The sequence below is a fragment of the Glycine max genome, chromosome 9, assembly GCF_000004515.6.
Source record: "Glycine max cultivar Williams 82 chromosome 9, Glycine_max_v4.0, whole genome shotgun sequence".
Taxonomy (NCBI): domain Eukaryota; kingdom Viridiplantae; phylum Streptophyta; class Magnoliopsida; order Fabales; family Fabaceae; genus Glycine; species Glycine max.
Window position 1 is genome coordinate 21,544,279 of NC_038245.2, and position 26,328 is coordinate 21,570,606.

The following is a 26,328-nucleotide window of genomic DNA, read 5'->3' on the forward strand; positions in this document are numbered from 1 at the left end:
AATGAAGATTTGAAAAAGAAAAATCAGACTCTAGAGAAAAGTCTAGAACAGGCAAGTATGACAGACGAATCATCCATAGTTGAAAAACTAATAGAGGAAGTAGTATTTATTACTGAAGTGTTTGAGAAGTTTTTGCAAAGTCCAAAGACTCTTACCGTTCTTTTGAAATTCCATCAACATCCATATGATAAGTCTGGCCTGGGTCTTAAAAAGGGAACAACATCCTTTAAGTCACCATCTGACTCGAACAAATGTGATTTATGTGATAACTCATCACACTTCAAGTTCAAATGCATCCATAAGAAGAGACAAATGTCTAAGGGTACTAACTCTGTTGGACCCAAAAAGATCTAGGTACCAAAATCTCAAATAGTTCATATTGTAGATATCCTTGGTAGGAAAAGGTCGATGTTTAAGCTGGTACCTGGACAGTGGATGCTCATGACACATGATAGGGGAAAGGTTTATGTTCCTAGACCTAAAGCCACATGAGAAATGAGCAATTGCCTTTGGAGGCACAGGTAAGGGAAAGATCTTTAGTATAGGTAAAATTGATATTCCCTCTCTAGCCTTCATAGACAACGTCTTATATGCTGAAGGTCTGAAACATAACTTGCTTAGCATAATTCAATTTTGTGGCAGTGGTTATATTGTCTCTTGCAACAAAGACAAGAGTATAGTCAAAATAGAAGATGACAAGTCTTTCTTTACTGCCAGAAAACACAATAATTTGTATGAGATTGATCTCATAGATCTTAGTCAACAAAACGTAAAATGTATGCTATCCAAAGAAGGTGAAAGATGGCTTTGGCACAAAAGACTTGGGCATCTCAACTTAAAACATATTTCAAAACTATCCAGAAAGGATTTGGTTAAAAGACTGCCCAAGATCTACTGGAAAGCTCATCTTCTATATGAAGCATGTCAGTAAAGGAAACAAATCAAAACTTCTTTCAAATCTAAAGATGTTGTTTCCACTTCCAGACTGCTATAGCTGTTGTAGATGGATCTATTTGGACTAACTAGAACATTGCGTATGGGAGGAAAAAATTATGGCTTTGTCTTAGTTGATGAATATTCTAAAATACTTGGGTATACTTCCTTACTCATAAGCATGAGTCTTTCAAGGTCTTTGAATATTCTATAAAAGAGTTCAAACTGAAAAAGGTTTATGATCTCTTCTATCAGAAGTGACCATGGAACTGAGTTTGAAAATGCTGAGTTCAGATCATTCTGTGAAAAGAATGGTATTTTCAACAACTTCTCTTCATCGAGAAAACCTAAACAAAATAAGGTAGTTGAAAGGAAAAATACTCTGTAAGAGATGGTTAGAACCATGCTTTATGAAAACTCACTTCCTAAGAACTTATGGGTAGAAGCAGTACATACAACATGCTATGTTCAAAACAAAATATTGATCAGACCATTGATAAAAAAAAAATGACTCCCTATGAACTATGAAGAGTAAGAAGACCCAATATCTCATACTTTCATCCATTTGGATGTGAGTGCTTTATCCTGAACACTAAAGATCAACTTGTTAAGTTTGATTCTAAAGTGGATAAAGGGATTTTCCTTGGCTTTTCTTGCAAAAAGATGATGGAACTCAATAAACCAAGAAGGGATAGGGGGTGAATTGGTTTTCAAACAAAATATACTTTTTAAAAATAGAGTTGCAACAAAAAACTTTTCTATGTTGATCGTATCACAAAAAAAATATGAACCGAATGTAATCAATACTTAATCAATCCTTCCTTATGCATGATCCTTCATTAACTTCTTTTCTTTCACAATCATAAAACTTGAATGAGTTGATTAAACCTTGAATGAGTGAAAGATTTGAACAAAGAGAAAAAGACAATCTTTTGTTCTGGTTAATTTTCTATATCTAGAGAAGTTAATCCAATTTTCTAATCCACAACCTGAATATTATTTCCACTATGCATCAAGAATTCTTATAAGCAATCACAATCAATCTACAATTTCCACCTCAGAAAAAGAGACTAAGGGATCCAACACTAGGACCCTTTTAAGCCTAAGAGAATCCTACTCTTAGCCCAAACTAGAAAACCATATTCTAGCATGTTGTAAGCAATTCACGCATAAACACAAGACCATGGAAAAACCATACACATGAAAAGACCAAGTAGGAGAGATACAACCTGACCAATCTTTCCACAAAAACCTTGCTGGATTGAGAAGTTGATCTTCTTCTACTCAAAAGGCATAACCACTTTCAAGAAAAGATCTTCCAAATCAAAAGATTAAGAAGTTGTGAGTTACTATAAAGTTTTTTTTCTTCTCTTCTTTTGTTCACTATTAAAAGCACAAAATCTTGCTCATTCTGAGGCTAAGAAGTAATTTTAGAGATGTAATGAGTATTCTCTAATGATCTCTTGATTTTCTGATTGCTTAGATGTGAAAATCAACTGGTTATTTATAGAGAAAACAATTATATATTAATTATTTAAATGAAGTAATCAATTAAATTATCCAAGTAATTGATTATAGTGTTCATCCAAATCTAGAAAACAACTCAAGAATAATGTAATCGATTAGATGACCTAAGTAATCGATTAAAGTGTTCTTGTTCACCTTTAAACAACTTGAATAAGAGAGAAGTAATCGATTAGTCCACCTGGTAATCGATTAAAGCAAAGACTCCTGAAAAAATCAGTCCTCATCTCAAATAGTTGAGGAATCGATTAAAATACTACTGTAATCGAGTAAACCGATACGAAACTTAACTCTATAAGCTTCAGACAACTTGTTGTAATCAATTATGACAACTCTATAATCGATTGAAACAAAGAGTTTTTGTCTCTAAAGAAATTTGTCTAACTTAGAAAATTTTCTTAACTCAGACTATGATGATGCACAATACAAAGCAAATATCAAATGTACTAAGATGCAAAAATCAAGTTAGCAACCAACATAAATGCCACTAAAAGAGTTGGGCATGTAAGAGCCAAAACTCTTCTAAAACTTCTTCAAACTTTAGCCTTGAGCTTCAAGCTTTAGCCTTATGTTGTTCATGTTGCTGCTCCCTTATCTCTAACATTTTTTATACATCTAAAGCATATAGAGTGTTTAATACCATAACTTTAGTTGTAGAAGAATCCATCCATGTTAAATTCAATGATGTACTAACGTCTGATAAGAGGATATCACATCTTTAGGATGATTTTGTAGATATGCAGATAAGATCATTTGTACCTCCTAAAGAAAGAGAGATCAAACAATTTGATGAAATTCTTCATTAGTCTGAAGGATCCTAAGATCATTAGCCATATACGAAGGACTATAATTTTATCCACTATCATCTATAAGATTAGATCATTGGAGATCAAATTGAAGGAGTTAAGACCAAATCATCATTCAAAGATCTTACTTCTTGTGCTCTTGTGTCTAAAATATAGCCCAAGACCATAGGTGAAGCCCTTACAAAGGATGACTGGGTCATTGCCATGGAAGAAGTGCTTCACTAGTTTACCAAAAACAAAGTCTGGACTCTTGTTGCTAAGCCTCAAAACAAAAGCATCATTGGAACAAGATGCTAAACCTATGAAAACTCCCATGCATGCTTCCAATCCTTTAAGCAAAGATGAATAAGGTAAACTAGTAGATCAGACAATCTATAGAGGTATGATTGGATCTCTTATATATCTGACTACTAGTAGACCTAATATTATGCATAGTGTATGTTTGTGTGTTAGATTTCGGTATAATCCTCATGAGTCTCATATGAAAGTTGTGAAGAGGATCTTACACTATCTAGTAGGTACCACTAACCAATGTTTATTTTAAAAGAAAAAACAAGATTTCATGTTAATAGGATACCGTGATGCAGACTATGCAGGAGACAGAGTAGAAAGAAAGAGCACAAGTGGAAGATGTCATGATATTAGGCACTATCTAATATCTTGGGCAAGCAAGAAGCAAAACTTCATTGCTCTATCTATAGCTAAACCTGAGTATGTATCTGTTGCAAGCTGTTGTTATCAACTACTATGAGTCAAGTATCAACTAGAAGATTACACTAGTTTTGATAACAATATCCCAATATATTATGACAACACTAGTGCAATCAACCTATCCAAAAATCCCATACAACATTCATAGGCTAAGCATATTGAGATAAAATATCATTTCATTGGTGATTATGTGAAAAAAGGTGTTTTTGATATAAAATTGATAGACATGGATCATCGATGGGTTGGTATTTTTACTAAGCCTTTATCTAAAGAATGTTTTGTCTGTATAAGTGAACATTTAAATATGACTAGTTTATCAAATTTATGAAACATTCTTTTCAGATGATAGCATCATCTTATTCTTTTTTCATTAATTTGTTGGGACTAATGTTTATTGAAGTGTATTGATGCAATCCTACCCCCCAAGGGCATTGGATAGAAGACTCCAAGAAGATTGGGCCAAAAATGCAAGAGAAGGCCCTAGGGTTCTCATGAGCCTTAGGGTAGATTTCGGGCCCATGGGCTAAGTATGAGCCCACTTATCTTGGTACATATTAGATTAAGGTTTCATTAATTTTGGGCCTTGTATTTAGGGCTCCATAATGTAGGTAGGGTACCCTAGAAATATAGGATTTTTCAGCCCTTGTATTTTAGGGCACCTAGACTAGTTTTTGTATTAGGGGTAGTTTTGTAATTTCACATGCACTAAGTGGATATTTGATGTGTGTGGTTGGAAATAAATTTAATTGAATTGGTAGAAGCCCAATCCAATTAAATTTTAGAGGGGGAGGTGAGCATTTGCTTACTACACCCCATTGCCACATCATATAGTCACACTTTGTGCATGTCCTTCATGCTTTTCATGCCTCATGACACCTAAGCACACTTAGTGGAGAATCTTGGAATTGATCTTGGATTAGTGGGCTGAACCATAACTAAAATTCACTAATCATAATTAATGAAATTTTGGCTCCACAAATTCAATTTCAAATTCAAGTGAAATTTGAATTTCCCTCCAATTTTGTGTGACACTTAGGCTATAAATAGAGGTCATGTGTGTGCATTTTTTTGGAACTTTGATCATTTGAATATTAAACTTCAGATTTCAAAGCTCATTTGGAGCACAAAATTTCGTGCTCTTCTCTCCCTCTCCCTTCATTCATCTCCTTCTTCCTCCAAGCTCTTATCCATGGCCTCCTATGGTGGTGAGCTTCTTCTAGACTCATCTTCTCCTTGAAGTGGTGTCTCCTCTCTCTCTTCCTTCTCCATTCCGCTGCCATTCATCTTCCAAGAAGCAAAGGAATCCATTGATGAAGAAGATCCTAGGCCTACAAGCTCCAATGGAGCTTGCATCATGTATAGACAGAAGGGGGAATGTGTCACAAACACAAAAAAGTTTTAGTTTTTATTGAGAAATTATGCTGAACTTTTTGCCATGATTGAAAAATTGTTTTCAAAATATATTTAATGACACTTGAGCCATTACATCAATCTCCCTCTCGTTCATTTTTGAAAAACTATAAAAGGAAAATGCAGGAACTTATAGAAGTTCCTAGAATTTTTGAACTCTCAGAAGCATTTTTACTTATGCAAAACCATTGTTTGAGAACTTAGACTTCAAACACTCTCTCTTTTCTCAAATCTCATATAATCTTTATGAACAATGACACCTCCATGGAAGAACATCCCCACCATCAAACAACATAAGAAATGCAACTAAAACCTTTCCTAAAGATTGGTTTATCCATGGAAAATGGGTAAACTTCCTAAGTTTGAAAGAGGAAGACTTTGACGTCAATGGACTATTTGACAGGGTGGGATGGACACCTTTTCTAGAGAAGGTCAGCAACTGGCACTATTACCTCTATGTTCTTTTTCGGGGAACTGCCAAGCAGGATGGAGTTAACATCAAAAGAACTGTTGATGGGACTCAAGTGGGGATCTCCAACCACCACCGTTGTTGCATCTATTCACTCTGGATGGTTTGACCATGAGCAAAGACTGGGAGAAAAAGATAACCCAAAAGATTGTCCTACTCTATGAAAAGCCTCGCCCAAATAGAGGTGATAAGAAGGTTCTTAATAACTTCTTAAGGACAACAAACCTGACTTATATGTGTAGGATGATTTACAATGGGCTATTCAAAATAGTCATGCCAAGAGTAAGATCAAGGGATTATGTTAGTGACAAAGACTGCTTTTGCATGTACAAGATCATGGTAGGTGAGAAGGTGAATCTACCTGAGATCATCTTCTTCTACTTGATGCAGGGTTTTAAGGACATGTTGAACCCCAAGGTGAAGAAGAACCCTATTCCCTATGGAATACTCTTCACACATATTATGAGACTAGCTGAAGTGGATATCTCTTTATTGGAGCCATCATCTAGAACCACTCAGCTAAACGGGGCAACCTTTGTGAATATGGGAATAACTGAAAATTTCCTTGAGTATGTGCAAAGACACATTAAGAAAAAAGTGAAGAAGGAGGTGATTGACGCTCCTTCGTCTTGTGCTAATTAGACCGTAGGAACTCAAGCTCATCCTTTGGATCTTGAGTTTGAAGCGTCTCCTCAACAAACGCAGGGGGAACAAGACCAAGCCAAGCCAAGCCAACCCAGACACAAGCTACCAACCAAGAGAAAAAAACTACCTTCATCTTCTGACCCTATACCCTTAACCTTATCCAAAAAGCCTAAAAACCAACCACCATCTAACCCCAAAAAGAGAAAGGTTTTAGATTCTTACTCAGACTAAACACCTAAACCCAAAAACCTACCATTAGAATCAAGCCTTTTCAACCCAAACCTTCATCTAAATCTCCACCACCCTCACTTACACTTGTTCAAAACTCTGAAGCTTCCCAACCCAAACCTGCCTCACCATCATCTGAGGTAAAGATCCTTAAAACAACTAGCCCTTTACCTTCACCATCCTTAGCCATTCCTTCTCAACACACACCCAAATCCACTTCACCCCCTCCTAGCAAGGCTGAAACTGCTACTATTGGCAAGGCCAAATAATGTTTCCTTACAGACACTAAGAAGAAAAGCAAGAATGGAAAATTCCTTGTAAAAAAGGAAGAAGGAAAAAGAAGAAGCGATAAAGTTAGTTTCCCTTGTTGGTCAGACTTTAGAGGAGATTCTAGAAGACTTTGACTAGGGAAGATGAGCTTAAGAATGCAGCTGCAAGTGACCAAGTACCTAAAAAAGTGGTGCTTGAAGCTATAAAGTTGTGTCTAAAGAAGACTTGCATAAAGTTAAGTTGGAAGCAAAAATCCAATCAGCTTTAGAGACTAATGATGAAGTCTTTTCTGCAGCTTTTGTTGAGAGAGATGCAGAGCTCCAACCAACTATGGTATAGGAGAAGATAGCTGAGGAAGAAAGAGAGGCTCTAAATGCTACAATGCTTTAGTATGCAATTGAAGTATCATTGTAAGGGTATGAGGTTGTTGCTCTGTTAGATACTATTGAAATAAACCCTGGGGTTGCACCTCTTCAACCCCATGCAGTCATAATAGAAGGTGAAGTTGTTGATGCTCTGTTTGCTCAACCAATTTCTAAAGAAAACTAGAAAACATCTATGGAGCAACTGAGTCTGTACCATTTGATGTAATAAAGATCAGATTGGAAATAAGGAAAAGATTTGACACTGCATCTGCACCTCAACTTCTGTTTGGTCTCTCCCACACATTGCACCAACGTTTGAACAAACTAGACAGACACTCAACAAATTGGTTGATGCCCTTAAGATCTCAATCTCAAACCAAACCTGATCCAGTGCATGCATTAGATAGAAACATCAGAGTTTATCATGGTTTCAGGGGATATCAACTATCTGAGGGGCAGACTTACAACCAAGCATAGAGGGAGAAGATGAACTTTGGCACCCAATGCTTGGATCCAAAGATGCAAAAGATTGAGCTTTAAAAGTTAAAAAGGTTTAAGTGGTGGAAAGAAGTGTGCCATGGATTGATCCCTTGGAAGAAGAAGAGATCAATGCTTTGTCCAACTATCTTGGAAGAGTAAGTCATATAAGGGAGTATCCTTCAAGGAATCCCTCTCTTCCAAACTTGAACAACATCATCCTTGAGCATAGATCATCAGAAAGAAAGATTTACTCTCTAGTAACTACTATCTGGAGAAGTAGAAAGGTTGCATCTGATCAAATGCTTGTCTCCACTCCTTTAGACCTTCAACAACTTCTTGGTCTAATTGTCATCTTCAATGTGGTCCTTCCCTGGAATTGTTCCAAGTCTGGGAGACCTTCCATGTAGAAGACTGTGGAAGCAAAGCTTCATGATGAATCAACAATGATTCAAAGGTGTTTTGATGATAACAATGATGACAACAAAAGATGATGACAAATGTGATGAACAAAAAGCTCAAGTAATCAAAGAACATCCATCTCAAGATTCAAGATTCAAGTTCAAGAATCAAGAAGAATTCAAGACTCAAGAAGAAAGCCTACAAACAAAGATTCAAGATCTCAAGAATCAAGATCAAGATTCAAGAATCAAGAATCAAGACTCAAGATTTCAAGAATCAAGATCAAGATTCAAGACTCAAGATTCAAGAATGAAGAAAAGACTCAATCAAGATAAGTATTAAAAAGTTTTTTCAAAACTTTGAATAGCACATGAGTTTTTGACAAAACCTTTACCAAAGAGTTTTTACTCTATGGTAATCGATTACCATATTGTTGTAATCGATTACCAGTAGTAAAATGAGTTTGAAAAAGTTTTCAAACTGAATTTACAACGTTCCAAATATTTTCAAAAGGCTGTAATCGATTACAATGTTTTGGTAATCGATTACCAGTGTCCTTGAACGTTGAAATTCAAATTTAAAAGTGAAGAGTCACATGATTTCACTCAAAAGCTTTGTGTAATCGATTACACTTATTTGGTAATCGATTACCAGTGTTTGTTTATGAAAAATCTAAAGATGTAACTCTTCAAAAAGGTTTTGACTTTTTCAAATGGGTTTTAAGTCTTTTCAAAAGTTATAACTCTTCTGAATGGCCTTCTTGACCAGACATGAAGAGTCTATAAAAGCAAGGCTTTGTTTTGCATTTTGATATCAATCATTCCAATCTTGAACACTTTTCCAATTCATTCAAACAATCCTTTACAAGCCTTGAATCTCTTTGAACTTTTTCTTCTTCTTTGTGCCAAAAGCTATTTGAATTTTTCTGGTTTTCTAAACCTTGAAAACTTGTGCTATTCATCCTTTTCATTCTCTTCTCCCATTGCCAAAAAGAATTCGCCAAGGACTAACCACCTGAATTCTTTTTGTGTCTCTCTTCTCTCTTTTCCAAAAGAAGGAAGGACTAACCACCTGAATTCTTTTGTGTCTTCCTTCTCCCTTGTCAAAGAATTCAAAACGACACAGTCTGAGAATTCTTTTGATTCTTCCCATTCCCTAATACAAAAGCGTTCAAAGGTTTAACCTCCTGAGAATTCTTTTGTATCCCCATTCACAAAGTATCAAAGGTTTAACAGCCTGAGATCTTTGTCTTAACACATTGGAGGGTACATCCTTTGTGGTACAAGTAGAGGGTACATCTACTTGGGTTTGACTGAGAACAAGAGAGGGTACATCTCTTGTGGATCAGTTCTAGTGGAGGGTACATCCATTAGGTTCAAAGAGAACAAGGGAGGGTACATCCCTTGTGGATCTTTTCTTGTAAAAGGTTTTTTACAAGGTTGAAAGAAATCTCAAGGACCGCAGGTCGCTTGGGGACTGGAGGTAGGCACAGGTTGTTGCCGAACCGGTATAAAAATCCTTGTGTGTTTGTTTCCTTCTTCCCTACTCTTTTACTTTCCGCTGTGCATTTAATTTCCGCTTTTACTTTCTGTTAAGTTTCTCTTCTACTCCTCATTCTCTTAACAATTTAGTAAAAGCCTTAAAAGAGTAATTTTTAATTGATAAAGTTTTAGGAATAATTAATTCAACCCCCCCTTCTTAATTATTCTGAGGCCACTCGATCCAACAAAGACATCTACCTTGAAGATACCAAAGAGAACCCAACCTTCTCAAAATGGGAGTTCTTTAACTATGGCTCATTGTCGCGTTTGTGCTTGAACTAGTACAAAGAAGCGATAAGGGCAAGGTGAACTTCTTTCAGACAACTGCAAAGACTGAATGTGTGTCTATCTTTAATTCTAGGCTTTCAGTTTTTGTGTCTTGCATACTTTGGAACTAAGTTTCAGTTAGGAGTGGACAAGCTAGTTTTGATTCCTAAGGTAAAGTACTACAAGAGCAAGGAAAAAAGATTGAGGATGATGAAGATGCACCCCTTACTCGCTACGTTAAGGAAAGACTAGGCATACTCTTCAAGCATGAAGTGATTGCATTTCAACAGAAAAGGGATTTGAATAGTAGGGATTGGCAAGCTCTACAAGGGTATTTATAGCTTGGGAGCTCATTGCTCTAGCCTGGAACTTGAGAAGAAGACACCATTAGATGGAGTTCATCACAAGACAAGAAGTTTCTATCAGACTATCATTCATAATCCATTTGTAGTTGATTTTCCATCCAACTGCATCTATCAGTGGAAGATGGATTTTTTTTTTCTTGTGTTGGAGAATAGGTTCTCATTCAATATTAAACTTTCAAACTCCACATTCATCTTCACTCATCAAGTCAAGCCAATCATTGAAAAGGTGAATTTTGATGATGAGACCCTTGTTGCTACTGAAGATTTGGCCATAGAAGTTTATGATGGCCCTTCTCCATATCGGGTGTATGTGCATTTGCTTGAGGAAGCATTACTCTAAACCAAGAAAGCACTTGCTAAAGAACTACACGAGATCTCATGCTGAAAGAGAAGCTCAAAGGTGGAAATGTTGTGGGGATTACTTTTTCAAGAAGTATACTAAGACCCCAATTAAGGTTTCCTCTGATGATGACTCTAGAGATGATTTCTTGCACAAGATCGAGGAGCAAGATGCCAAGTAAAATGGGGAGGAGAAATAAAAGTTCAGGGGGAGCTATGCAATGCAAAAGAAGCAATGAAAGGCATATGCAGAGGGGGAGATTTTCTTAAAACCTTTAAACTTTTATTCATCTATTCTTTATGTAATATGTTTCTGATGAATAAAATAATAGTTTTTTTATTAAAAGGACTTTATCTCAAAATCTTATGATGCATTATGTGTGTTTTATATTGCTTTCATGAATTTGATAAAACTAACATTACACTGAATTGTCATATAATATTTCATATATATGTCTTCAACTTGTACATTTGTATTTGTTTGACATCATCAAAAAGGGGGAGATTGTTAAGTCAAAAGACATTTATATCTTAAAGACAAATCATGACTCCTAATTATTTTGATTAGATTCAAATAAATACAAATGATAAAAGTTGTGTCTAATTTGCTATCATATCATGGTCTGTATTTCTGTGTTTGAGTTTTCAGACGATATATCCATATAAGATGATCTAGCATAGTATTAAGTAGTGCATTTGAGACCTTTATTTAATACTATGTGTCTGAGATTCTTTGTAGCATAAACCTTTCTCCTAATATCTTTTTGAATCCTATGAAGAATAAATGAAGTCCACAGTCTCAAAGTGTTGATCTTCATTAGAAGGTGTGCTCTACTAGTGCAGACCTACCTTGATGGAAGAAATGACTTTTTTGCTAAAGTGTAAGACACACCAACCTATCAGCATGGACTCTGCATAAAAAAGAGATGTACAATTAATGCAAGCATTAAATGCTCCAACAACCTTAAGACTTTAGACGAAGAACATAGTTAAGAATCCATTTATTAAGAGACAACGGATACTTGAAGATGAAGACTATAAATAGAAGAAGCTTTGAAGATACAAGATATGAAGTTATGTGAACATATTATTTCATTCTTTTCTTGTAAAGATTTCTCTATATTTCATGTATAGATACAAAGAACTCAAAGCACCTCGTAAACCTGAAGAGAAAATACTAAAAGTGTCGAATGATATAACTGTTCGAAAGATGGTCTCATATTAGTCATTGTGGAAACTTCCAACAAATCTTGTTGATTTGTTTAGAACCAGTAGCGGCTTGGTAGGACAAAGAATATTGGGTTGAAGTCAAGCCTTGGTTAGAGCTTATCTTTGTAAGAGCTAGAAGTGGTAGTGAAGAATACTTGTAACTTTTGATAAGTTAGTGAAGACTTGGTGGGTTGCCAAGAACTGGATCTAGTCTTGATGGTAGAGACGAACCAGTATAAATTCTTGTGTGTTATTTTTTTACTGCTTTTCTTTGTGCTTTAACTAATAAAAGGTTGGAATTTGTTTTTAGATTTTTCATTTGTTTTGGTCTGATAAGAAAAACATCGTCTGATAAAGCTTTCTTTAAAATCCTTTATATGTTTTCTTTAAAACGCATATTGGACGATAAATGTGTTTTTGGTTAATGAAAAATTAAAAAAAAAAAACAATTCAACCCTCCTTCTTGTGTTATTTGCTTCTACATGGATACTATGAAAAGAGAAAGTAACCATGAGTTAAAATAAATCTCTAAAATAAAGAGTAAGCCTAGATTCCTTAAAGCACTCGTTAAGACATAGTGTCTCATCCTTTTTAGTTTCATGTTTTTACAAGTTAAGTAGGTTGATGTCTCATAGAAGGAGCTTGGAGCATGAAGTTGTTTGCTTGAAAAAAAATAGCATAGATGTTAAGTCAAAAGACATTTGTGTTTTAGGATAAATCAAAACTAATTATTTTGATTAGATGCAATAAATTCAAATGTTAAAAGCTGTATCTTATGCGATATCAAAGCATGTTGCGCAAGTCTACTAATAACGAGCTAAAGTCATGATCTGATATAACATTTAAGACTTCATTTAATACTATGTGTTTGAGATTCATTTTGCAGAGACATACTCATTATCTGTTAAATCTCATGAAGAATAAATGAAGCTCAAGATCTAAAAATGATGCAATCCTACCCCCCAAAGGACATTGGATAGAAGACTCGAAGAAGATTGGACCAAAGATGCAAGAGAAGGCCCTAGGGTTCTCATGAGCCTTAGGGTAGATTTCAGGCCCATGGGCTAAGTATGAGCCCACTTATCTTTGTACATATTAGATTAAGGTTTCATTAATTTCGGGCCTTGTATTTAGGGCTCCATAATGTAGGTAGGGTACCCTAGAAATATAGGATTTTTCAGCCCTTATATTTTAGGGCACCTAGACTAGTTTTTGTATTAGGGGTAGTTTTGTAATTTCACATGCACTAGGTGAATATTTGATGTGTGCGGTTGGAAATAAATTTAATTGAATTGGTAGAAGCCCAATCCAATTAAATTTTAGAGGGGGAGGTGAGCATTTGCTTACTACACCCCATTGCCACATCATATAGTCACACTTTGTGCATATCCTTCATGCTTTACATGCCTCATGACACCTAAGCACATTTAGTGGAGAATCTTGGAATTGATCTTGGATTAGTGGGTTGAACCATAACTAAAATTCACTAATCATAATTAGTGAAATTTTGGCTCCACAAATTCAATTTCAAATTCAAGTGAAATTTGAATTTCCCTCCAATTTTGTGTGACACTTAGGCTATAAATAGAGGTCATGTGTGTGTATTTTTTCAACTTTGATCATTTGAATATTAAACTTCAGATTTCAGAGCTCTTTTAGAGCACAAAATTTCGTGCTCTTATCTTCCTATCCCTTCATTCATCTCCTTCTTCCTCCAAGCTCTTATCCATGGCCTCCTATGGTGGTGAGCTTCTTCTAGACTCATATTCTCCTTGAAGTAGTATCACCTCTCTCTCTTCCTTTTCCATTCCTCTGCCATTCATCTTCCAAGAATCAAAGGAATCCATTGATGAAGAAGATCCTAGGCCTACAAGCTACAATGGAGCTTACATCAAAAAGTTGTGAAACTCCATCAAAAGACACGCTTTACATTGTAGACATGTGTTGGATTGAGTGGCCTCAAAATAATTAAGAAGTGGGGTTGAATTAATTATTCCTAAACCTTTACTAATTAAAAAATTTACTCTTCTAAGGCTTTTACTTATGTTGTTAAGAGAATAAGGAGTAGAAGAGAAACTTAACCAAAAGTAAAAGCGGAAATTAAAATGCACAACGGAAATTAAAAGATTAGGGAAGAAGGAGACAAACACGCAAGAGTTTTTATACTGGTTCGGTAACAACCCGTGCCTACATCCAGTCCCCAAGCGACCTACAGTCCTTGAGATTTCTTTCAACCTTGTAAAAATCCTTTTACAAGCAAAGATCCACAAGGGATGTACCCTCCCTTGTTCTCTTTGAAACCCTAGTGGATGTACCCTCCACTAGAACTGATCCACAAGAGATGTACCCTCTCTTATTCTCAGTCAAACCCAAGTAGATGTACCCTCTACTTGTACCATAAAGAATGTACCCTCCAATGTGTTAAGACAAAGATCTTAGGCGGTTAAACCTTTGATACTTTGTGAATGGGGATACTAAAGAATTCTTAGGCGGTTAGTCCTTTGAACACTTTTGTATAAGGGAATGGGAAGAATCAAAAGAATTCTCAGACTGTGTCATTTTGAATTCTTTGACAAGGGAGAAGGGAGACACAAAAGAATTCAGGTGGTTAGTCCTTCATTCTTATGGAAAAGGGAGAAGAGAGACACAAAAAGAATTTAGGCGGTTAGTCCTTGGCGAATTCTTTTTGGCAAAGGGAGAAGAGATGAAAAGAATGAATAGCACAAGTTTTCAAGGTTTAGAAAACCAGAAAACTTTGGAAAGCTTTTGGCATAAAGAAGAAGAAGAAGTTCAAAGAGATTTAAGGCTTATAAAGGATTGTATAAGATTGATTGGAAAAGTGTATTGAAAAGCAAATCAAAGCCTTGCTTTTATAGACTCTTCATGTCTGGCCAAGAGGACCATTTAGAAGAGTTATAACTTTTAGAAAAACTTAAAACCAATTTGAAAAAGTCAAAAACCATTTGAAGAGTTACATCTTTTGATTTATTCAAAATTAATCACTGGTAATCGATTATCAAATCAATGTAATCGATTACACAAAGCTTTTATGTGAAAGGATGTGACTCTTCACATTTGAATTTGAATTTCAACATTCAAAAGCACTGGTAATCGATTACCAAAACATTGTAATCGATTACAGCTTTTTGAAATCAATTGGAACATTGTAAATTCATTTGAAAACTTTTTCAAATCCATTTTGCTACTGGTAATCGATTACAACAATCTGGTAATCGATTACCAGAGAGTAAAAACTCTTTGGTAAACATGTTTTGAGAAAAATCCATGTGCTACTCAATTTTTGAGAAAACCTTTTCATACTTATCTTAATTAAGCCTTCTCTTGATTCTTGAATCTTGAGTCTTGAATCTTGATCTCTTGAATCTTGATTCTTGAAATCTTGATCTCTTGAATCTTGATTCTTGAAATCAACTTTCCTCTTGAATCTTGAAGTGTTCTTGATTCTATCTTGAATATCTTGAACTCATTCTTTGATTGACCTTTGAGATTTTTGTCATCACCTTTGTCATAATCTTTTGTTATCATCAAAACATCTTTGAATCACTCTTGATTCATCATGAAGCTTTGCTTCTACAACATGCTCTAACCAAAAGGAAGTGGTTTTCTGCTAAAGTGTTCTAAACAAAAACAAATTGGAATGGTTTCTTTGCATGAGAAAGGACGTACATTTAACACAAACATTAAATGTTTCAACATCCATAAAAATCAAACAAAACTTAAGTGAAAAATTCATTTGTTGTGAGACAATAGACACTTGGATATGAAGGCTTATAAATATTAGAAGCTTTGAAGAAATGGATCACGAACCTTACGCGCATTCATTCAAATTCTTTCTATACAAAGCTATATATAAATTCTTGTAAAGATTAGAAAAACTCTAAAAAAAACTTTGATTATATTGAGGAGTGAATAGGCATTTTAGTCCCTATCTTTGTAGCCATTTTGCAAATTAGTCCCTATCCTATCGAAATGTAAAAAATAGTCTCTATCTTTACATCTGTTATGCAAATAAGTCCCTACTATTAAAATCCAATTTCCACTGCTAGTCATATGTCTATGTGGCAAGTCAACTGAGGAATAAAATAAAGTAAAAGATGGGAAAAAGCGTGTGCGAGTAAAATAATCCACGGAGGGGATGAGCTGCCGGAGCTCCAGGGTGGGAGAGAAGTCGCCGAAGTCCTCGATGGCGGCAGTGGTCTTAGCCTCAACGAAGAGCATGCCTTGAGCATCACAGTATATCTCCATGAGCCTGTCGTCGTCCCGGCAGAGGCGTGCAGCCATTGGGTAGAAAGGGACCAAGGCCTTGCTCAGAGCCTCCTTCATCACCTTGGCGTCGAAGAAATTGGAGACCCTGCTTGGCGTGTAGAAATACACGCTCGGCGTGTGGAAGTTTGGCACCACCAAATCCACTAAAGTAGGGTAATTGTCATTGCCTACTACAGAGTCGAAGAGGAGAAAATGAATTAAAAGCAGTCACATTGATACTCAAAGAGCCCCATCTCAGTAAAGATGTGAAAATAAATGTTGCAAGAACTAATAATTATACGAACAAAATGGAAGATCCTTTAGTTGAGACTAGGAATGAAAGAACTAAATAGAATGATTGGAATAAGAGAACAATACAGAGAAAGAAATTCCAAAAATAAAAATAACAGAATATTCAATTAACACAAACAAGTAGAAGTAAAGAAAAAAAATGGTATGCATTCTTACTTAATTATATCAAAATCAAGAACTTCATAAAGATGAGCATATGCCAACTCAAATGGTAACTGGAGGCATATGATGCTGAAGATAATGATAACATCATTTCTGAATCACATAAGATGCCGAAGCCACTCATGTCTCTAGAATATTTCCTTCTCTTTAGCTCTATCAGTCTCAAATACTTTCATGAGTTCCATTGGGGGTTGCCAGGAGCTAGACTTCCTGCCTGAAATCTTGTATCCTTGGTCAGCTGCAACTATAGAACTAATAGGCCATCTGCAACAGCAAAACACGAGAAAGAAAAAAGATGTGAAGGAAGAGGGAAGAATCTCAGCAAACAAAGAAGTGATTGCACTGATCCCAAAAGTAAGTAAAAAGTATAACATTACCTGGCTAAAAGTGCAGAATTTTTACGTTTCCAGAACTGAGAAAACATTATAGCCCAAAGTATCACCATGATGAAGAAAATAGGAAGCACGACTAATTTCAATGACCTAAAGTGTAATAAGAAGTCATAAACCCACTTGACTAGATGCAACACTAAAGAAGTGGTAGCATAAACACCCTCAAATTTGCTCACCCAAAATCTATCAATTGCAAAGTAAGCCCAAATGCAGCAGGGAAGAGCATCCGCTGTGTGAACATTCCAAGAAAAGCAAAATAGATTGCAATCTACAGATTATTCATTCCTTCATTGGATAAGGAGAATAGATAACATCATTTTCATATAATGTTATAATGCTCAGAGTCATAGTCACACAAACCTTTGCCCCATAATAGGGAAGAGCATCCACCGTGTGACAGCTTTTTCTTCCTCCACATGTTGTTGCCTTCTTCTGAAACATCTTGTTGCCTTCTCGTACTTGAAACGTCTACATGGCACTAAAATTGCCAACAATGCACCTCACTAACGACATTACTTTCAAATTTAATGACAAGGACTATTTTGCAACACTTATGCCAAGATAGAGACTATTTTTTACATTTCAATAGGATAGGGACTAATTTGCAAAATGGCTACAAAGATAGGGACCAAAATGCCTATTCACTCTTATATTGAGAGAATAGATTAAGTGTTGAGATTGTATATCCATCTGTAAAACGCTTAAAGAGTTAGTCATTGTTCAGACAAAAACAAGAAATCATTCTAATTTGTATAAAGCCAACAGTGGCTTGGTAGAACAAAAAATGGATTGATTCAATCTTTAGGTAAAACTTTATTTGTAAGAGCCAAAAGTGGTCGTGACATGTAACTTGTGATAAGTTAGTAGAACTTGGTGGTTTGCAAAAAATTGGACGTAGTCTCAATGATTCAGACGAACCAATATAATTTCTTGTGTCTAATCTTTACTTATCTCTTTTCTATTTTAATTGATCTAGGGTTTGAATTTTATTTTGTTACTTTAAAATCTCTTATGTTTTACAAAATTTGTTTTTATCATCTAAACATGTTTCTGAATATCTATTATTTGTCTTACAAAGTTTTCATTCAATCGATAACTTTATTTGCTTGCAAAAAGTCTTAAAAAATTTCTAAAATCACAATTCAACCTCATTTCTTGTGATATTTATCTTTATAATAGTTTTGTACCTCTCAATGTATGAGATTTAGTTTATGTTCATGTGTTTCTTGGCTATGTTTTGTAAGACACATAAGTGTCAAAAAATTTGTTTAAGTTTTATTTATGTTATGTGTTAGAGATAGGGGGAGAAACATAAAGACTTAGCCTTGAAGCTTGATGAAAAGCTTGAAGAAGTTTTTTCTTTTACATGCCTAACTCTCTTGAGTGATATTTATATTGATTGTTATATTGAATGTTGCATCTTAGTCTCTATCCTTTCATATGTGCATGATGTATCATCATGTAGGAGTAAGGAGAAAAGTTCTAAAGTTAGAAAAATTCTTATGAAGTTTATAATCTCTATTTTAATCGATTATAGTCTTACAATAATCGATTACACAGGTTCTTTTAAGCTTGCAGAGAAGGGGCTCCTATCAGTTTAATCGATTACAGTCTTACAATAATCGATTACACAATTGTTTTTTGAGACAATGATTGCAGAGAAAGGTCTCGTATCGGTTTAATCGATTACTTCTCTTTTAAAAAAGTTTCAGAAGTAATCAAGAACACTTTAATCGATTATATTGAAGATCTAATCGGTTACATTGTTCTTGAGAGTTTTTCAGCTTTTAGAAAGAACACTTTAATAAATTGAAATGATAATATAATCAATTACTTCTCCAAAATAATCGTTTACATTGTATATTTAATCGATTACAGGAGGTTATAACTTTTTTCTCTATAAATAGCCACCTTGTTTTCTCTATAATTGTATACTTGTCACATTGATCGAGGCTGTACCAGAATCAAATAAGCATTAAAAATGCAGTATCTAGGAAGTGATCCTAGGTCGTCTCCCAACGAGCAATGGTCAACCAAACGTTCATAACAGATAGTAATAAAACAATAATGAATTGGGGGGGGGGGGGTTGTTTGTTTTTGTAATTTAAACAGCAAACAAATTTTGAATTAGAAAATAACAGAATTAAAACATGTTGTTTCCCCTTGATTCACAAGTAAGTCTCTTATCCTAGGTTACGAGAATTTATCCTTAATCAGTTCAACCACTTAATCCAACCCTAAATTAAATTACTAAGCAAAAATTAACATAAGGTTGTCATTATGTGATTAAGCAACACATACACCAATTAATCATGATCGAAACTAATCATTAAGCATGAACGTAAATTAAGCGCAGAGATAATTAATCAAGCACTAAGCATGCATGGATTAATAACAACAAATACAAAGTAATTGGCGAAGAGAAAAAACTGATCAAAATTCAATAGTAATAATAAAACATCAAAGAGAGCTGTGCTTGATCCTCAAGAGAAAACAATGCTGAAGACTTAGCCTTCCATTAATCAGTAGAAAACTGATGGAAGCTTGCTTGTGGAGCTTCTATGGAGGCTGGATCTTTGAGCTTCAATGATGTCCTTTAATGGCGATTTTCCACCATGGAGATGCAGCGGAAGACAAAGGAGAAGAGGTAAGAGGTGGCGCCATCCACTAGGGAATAAGCCTTGGAAGAAGGAGCTTCACCACCAAGATGAGTCTGGGATAAGAAGCTTGGAGAGGATGCTTCAATGGAGGAAAAGAAAGAGGGAGAGAAAGAGAGAGGGGGGAGCATGAAATTGAAGGAAGAAAAAGGGAGAGAAGTTGAACTTTGAGTTGTGTCTCACAAGATTCTCATTCATCAAAGTTACAACAAGTGTTACACATGCTTCTATTTATAGACTAGGTAGCTTCCTTGAGAAGCTTTCTTGAGAAAACTTCCTTGAGAAGCTTCTTTGAGAAAACTTCCTTGAGAAGCTAGAGCTTAGCTACACACACCCCTCTCATAATTAAGCTCACCTCCTTAAGAAGCTTTCTTAAGAAGATTCCTAAAGAAGCTAGAGCTTAGCTACACACACTTCTCTAATAGCTAAGTTCACCTCCTTGAGATGAGAAGCTAGAGCTTAGCTACACACCCCCTATAATAGCTAAGCTCACCCCCATGACAAAATACATGAAAATACAAAAAAAAAGTCCCTACTACAAAGACTACTCAAAATGCCCTGAAATACAAGGCTAAAACCCTATACTACTAGAATGGCCAAAATACAAGGCCCAAAAGAAGGAAAAAAACTTATTCTAATATTTACAAAGAAGAGTGGATCCAACCTTGACCCATGGGCTCAAAAATCTACCCTAAGGTTCATGAGAACCCTAGGTCCTTCTTTAGTAGCTCTAGCCCAAGCCTCTTGGAGTCTTCTATCCAATAACCTTGGGGGGTAGGATTGCATCAAAAACGAAATTGCATATTGAAGCAAAAAATGAAATTTTATTGCTACGTGAATAGTAAAAACTGGAATTGCAAAACCTAAAATTATTCTTTCTCCCTAAAACGAAAAGACTCCCTAAAACTAGAACCTTGGTGCTGTTATATAGGTTCTCAGCCCCAAAGCTTACAAACCTGTTTTAAGTTCAAACCCATTAATAAAATCAAATCTAGATGAAATAACATCTAGATAAGATAAGATAAGATAAAATCTAGATGAAATAATATCTAGATGAGATAAAATCTGGATAAGATAAGATTTGGTAAAATAAAATTGTCTGCTCTCTTCAAGTCCAAGCCCAATTCTAGATTCAAGACATATTGCTTATAATTCTCCTGAAATTAAATTAAAAACACAAAATTAGTTCAGTAGGCCCAAATGATAAAATTGCATAATTAATTTGACAATTAAGACTAATAAGTAATTAAAATGGTGACAAAAAGGGTTAAGAAATAGGAGAAAATGATGACACATCACACATGATAAGGAGACTACAATATATTCAAATAATAAAGATGTTAGAGATAACCTATGAGTGAAAGCCTGACTGCTAAGGGCATGTTGTCCGCGCTCCTATGTTAGGGCTGACATGGAGTGCTAATGTGTGTCTTGGAGTGCCAGATAGTTTGTCATGTGTATTTTGTGAACCTTGTACAATACATTTAATTGCTATTTTATTTAAAATCATTTTTTCATATATCATAATAATGGAACAAAGGTCAGACTTCGAGCAAAAAAGCATTGACCGGTTAAATATATAAAGAAAATTGACTGGTAAAACTAATACCTTGTATGATGGATGATATGAAAGCAAAAATTAATCCTTCACTATACTCATATACTAACTAAAAAAATGTATACCTTGTTTTAGTTGTAATAATAAAAAATAAAAAATAATCAACAATATTTATAACATTTACTTAAAAAAAATATTTATAACATGTCTGAATAACTATAAAAATTGATTTTGGGACCCAAAATCATGATGAATTTTTTTAAGAAAAACTGTGTTTTTTAAGTTGATTTTTTAGAAAATTAAATAACTATTTAGTATTCCATGAGAGTTGATATAGCTTCCGAAAAAATTTAAGGGAACACAGTGCAACAATCATGGTTATCGTGCTTACTGCTTAGATGCAGATCTAACAACACAAACGTTGCACTTGTGTGCCACTGTTGAACTGGGTTTATTGTAAAAAAAAAATGTATAAGACAGAACCATTATTGTTGAACGTGCTAGAAGCAAAACAATAACAATAAAAGAAAAAAAAGATATTTATTTATAAAAGAAATAACAAAAGACAAAAAAAAAATGATGTTTAAATAGTGACATGAAGAATTTGTTGTCAGTCATTTCAATATTCAATTACATGTAATTTTTTAAGTTTACTTAATTGAAATTTAAATTTAAATTTAATTTATTGAAATTTAATTACATGTAATTTTTTAAGTTTACACACATGCATTTCTTAACAGTCATCTTAACGTGGATCAATTGCAAAGTTAAAAGGAACCAATAATGACATTTTAGACGGAAAAAATTTATTAAAAATCATGTGCTCCTCATCCTCATGTGACATTGAAGTCTTTTCACATCTAACTTATCAAAGGGTGGTTATTGAAATGGAAAACTAACATAAGATGTTTTTTTAGTAAACCACATAAGTGATCATTGTAATTTTAAAAAAAAAAAAACTGGTTGATGCTCCATAAGGAATTAATTCTTATTTTCAATTCCCTACTCATCACCTCCCTCAAGCAGAAAAGATCCAAACTTTGACCATTTTTATCTTCCACAAACTCAAAAGAGATTACAACTTACAATTATTTATCTTTTCACTTTGTTCCAATAAGATGATGACTATTGAAAAAAAATCCAAATAATATCTTAGATAAAGATAATATCAAAATAAAATATATGAATGAAGAATAATTCTTATTTTATGAACTAATTTTTGAAGTTGAATTAAATTCAAACATATATTATAAAGGGCTCATCACCACCAATTAATATTGCATTCTTGATATTATCTCATATTTTAACGTGGGAATTTATTTTCTTATTGTACTTTGTCCTATCCGACCATCGATCAGTTGGACTAGAAGGAAGTGTGAAATTGCGTGCACTCAATTATTAGTTACTATATGAGACTTTGTATGCAGGTGACGACTGGAAGTGGTTATCTCCTTCCACAATATGAATATCTTTGAAATTGCTATGATTTAGACTTTTTTCCTTTTCAAAACTCACGATAAAAAGTGCCCTCAATTATTGATCAAGGATATGTTTAGTAAAAATAATTGATAAATTAGTTTGAAAGTTAAAATATTAGTTAGTAGTTAAAAGTTGTTAAACTAATTTATATTAAGTTATAATGATTTATACTATTACAAAAAGTTTTTTAATGATAGTTCTGGAAGGATTTTAAAAAGATTTTATACAAATTTATATAGTAAAATTATGGGTTAATTAAAATAGTTGATGAATATTACTTCCAGTACTTAATATAAGGGACTTGTAGCAAAATTATACAAATTAATAAAATAGGTAAATTACTTTATTTTATTGAGTTTTTATAAAAATTATAATGCATAATATAATTATTAACTTATTAGGGGTAATATAAAAATAATAAAGTCCGATTATAAATCCTTTATCGCTCATATAAGAGCAGAATTATCTTTCATATAGGAGATATTTATGGTGTTTTGAAATAATACACTGAATGAAATAACTATTTTTTTTTTTTATAAACAAAACATGAATGGCTTCTAAGGTGAGAAACCTCAATAGATCCTCCACCATGGCAAACAAAGATAGTCTCTTAGATATGAAGTTTTTATAATCAATGATTAAGGTAAGTGTGGGATTATCATAGGATACACACACTCTAATAAAAAAAAATCCTCATCACCCTCCTTTATTGTTTTCTCTCATGTTTCTTTCCTTCCAACCCCAACCACCGTTCATTTCTCCAACCTCTCTGGTGTGGTGGTGATAGCTTGTTCCACCACTTCACGGGAAAGGAAAATGGAAAAAGAGTTGATAAATAAAATATTTTTTAAAATGTAATCCAATATATGTCCTATAATAATCTTGAATACACTTTATATCTTAGAGATCATCTTTATTTCCCATAGTGAGGGACCTATTGACCCTAGAAGTCGTCACTAAACAGGTATAACATACATTATATCTTATATGGCTACTTAAAGTAGCTTGCAATATTTACTTGCGTAATTCTTTGTATTTAATTATAGGTTTAATTGTAAAATCTATCTTCTTATTTTATCCATTTCATTGTATCGATTCTCTTATTTTTTTAATTCATTATATGAGTCTTCCTATAGTTTAAAATTCATTTGAGTTTTCCTATTTTTATTCATTGAGTTCCCCTATATTTCAAATTTTATTCCTTTTAAATTTATTATATTTTTATAATTTTATATATTATCTTTTAAAATATAATATATAAGATTAAATTCCATTTTAACATAAATTAGAATACTTATATTTATATAAGTTCTATTTTTATTTTATATATTATATTTATCTTTTAAAATAATATTTACGATTTAGTGACAACATTTTTTTTTATCTATATTAAGATATTAATTTTATTTATTATAATATAGATAAAAAATATTATCAATAAATTACATACATAAATATTTTTTTAAAAAATAAAAAATAATGTCATTTTATTTAATTACATATCTTTAATATATAATTTAATTCTTTAAAAAAGTGCATACTTGATTTAATAAAATTAAATATAAATAAAAATATAATTATAATAAATAACAAGAATATGTATTATATGAACTTATTATAATAGTATTTTATTTATATTTAACTTTATTTAATCAAATTTGAACTTTCTTTAAAGAATTAAATTATATAATAAAGATACGTAATTAAATAAAATGATGATATTTTTTATTTTTTCAAAAATATTTATGTATGTAATTTACGGATAGTATTTTTTATTTATATTACAATAAATAACATAAATATCTTAATATAAATAAAAAATATTGTCATTAAATCACAAACATTATTTTAAAAGATAAATATAATATATAAAATAAAAATAAACTTATATATTTATAAAATTATAAAAATATAACAAATTAAAAAAGAATAAATTTTAAAATATAAGAAAACTCAAATACTAAACTTAAAAAATAAGAACACTGATTTAGTAAAATAGGTAAAATAAAAAAATAAATTTTACAATTAAAACTTAATTATATATATTTCGATCGAGGTTACAATTCATTCACATTTATTTTCTTTAGCAATAAAGAGTTGGACATAACTGGCTAGTAGCCATAGCAATACACACGTAGAAGACACCTAATAAATATATAAGCTTCGGTTACACTATCATTATCCTAATGTCATTTAGGGATACTGCTGAGGTTGGTAAAGTGGTAATCATTGGTAGACTCAATCTTTGGAGCTAACAAACGATTTACATTTGCTGAACTTGGAGAATTAAAATATAGTCCAATACGAGATAATCAAAATTTCATGTCCTTTTCATCTTTGGATTTTCTCATTTAGAGAAAATGAAAGAGCCAAAATAGTGATCATGAATGTGGCCTATCGTTGTGGCTCCGTTTACTTTTTATTTAAAATTTGAAACTTGTTTTTCAACCAATTAATAGGCAATAGGTATAGGTTACAAAAAAAAAAGTATAGGCATATAGCTCAATTGTTATTTAGCATATAAATTTAAGGACTATTGTATAGTATGAAATTCCACTCAAATCATTGAACTGGGTGGGAAGGATCTGACCGTTAAAAATGTTATTAGTCGTCATACATGAAGTTTTTATTACTAGAAAAAGTGTTTTTCATGTCGGTGCTTTAGCACATCCTACAATAATTTGAAAATCACTTTTGAACAGTGGAAAATCAACATTTTTTACGATGGTTTTTCAATCGTCTTTGAATCTCAATTTCTATATTGATTTTTTAAAAAATTATCTAATAATGTATTTTTTATTTTAAAAATATTAAAAAAATTGACATTTCTAAGATGTTTCTTTCAGAAAATCGTCATAGAAAATAAATCTTACTAAGACGATTGTCTAAAAATCATCATACAAAGTAAACTTTCTAAGACAATTTTTTGATTTTTAAAGAACCGTCTTAAAAAGTTTGTTTAATTATGTTTCTTTTTCCTTATGAGACACAAGTTATATTCACAACATTTAGATTTTAATTAACTATATGAATTTAGGCATACATCTTACAAGTTAAAATATATTTATAAATTGTAAACTTTCGAAAAACTATGTTTCAAGTATTATGTAAAAATGAAAAACTAAATGTATTAAATGAAAATAACTACATAATGTAACATATATCTATATTTCAAAGAATATAATCATAAAATTAATTATCACTTATAGATCTTAAAGTTTTCATCTAGAGTTAGATGTGTGCTAATGGTTTCTTGAGCATCAATTGAAGAAAATAATTGTTGGAACAAACACAATTTTGGTTAACCACTATTGATTTCTTTCACTTGAGGACAAGTAATCTGTTATTTCTTTGCTTGAGGACAAGCAGAATTGTAAATTTGGAGGAGTTTGTTAGTTGTTATTTATGAGTTAGTTTTGTATTGGAAATTTGCAAGAAAATAGCAATGTTCCTCCAATTTATGGTTCTTTTTATGGAAATTGTATATATTTTCTTTCTTGTGTTATTTATTAGAGTAGAAACTCTATTTTGGTGACCTAAT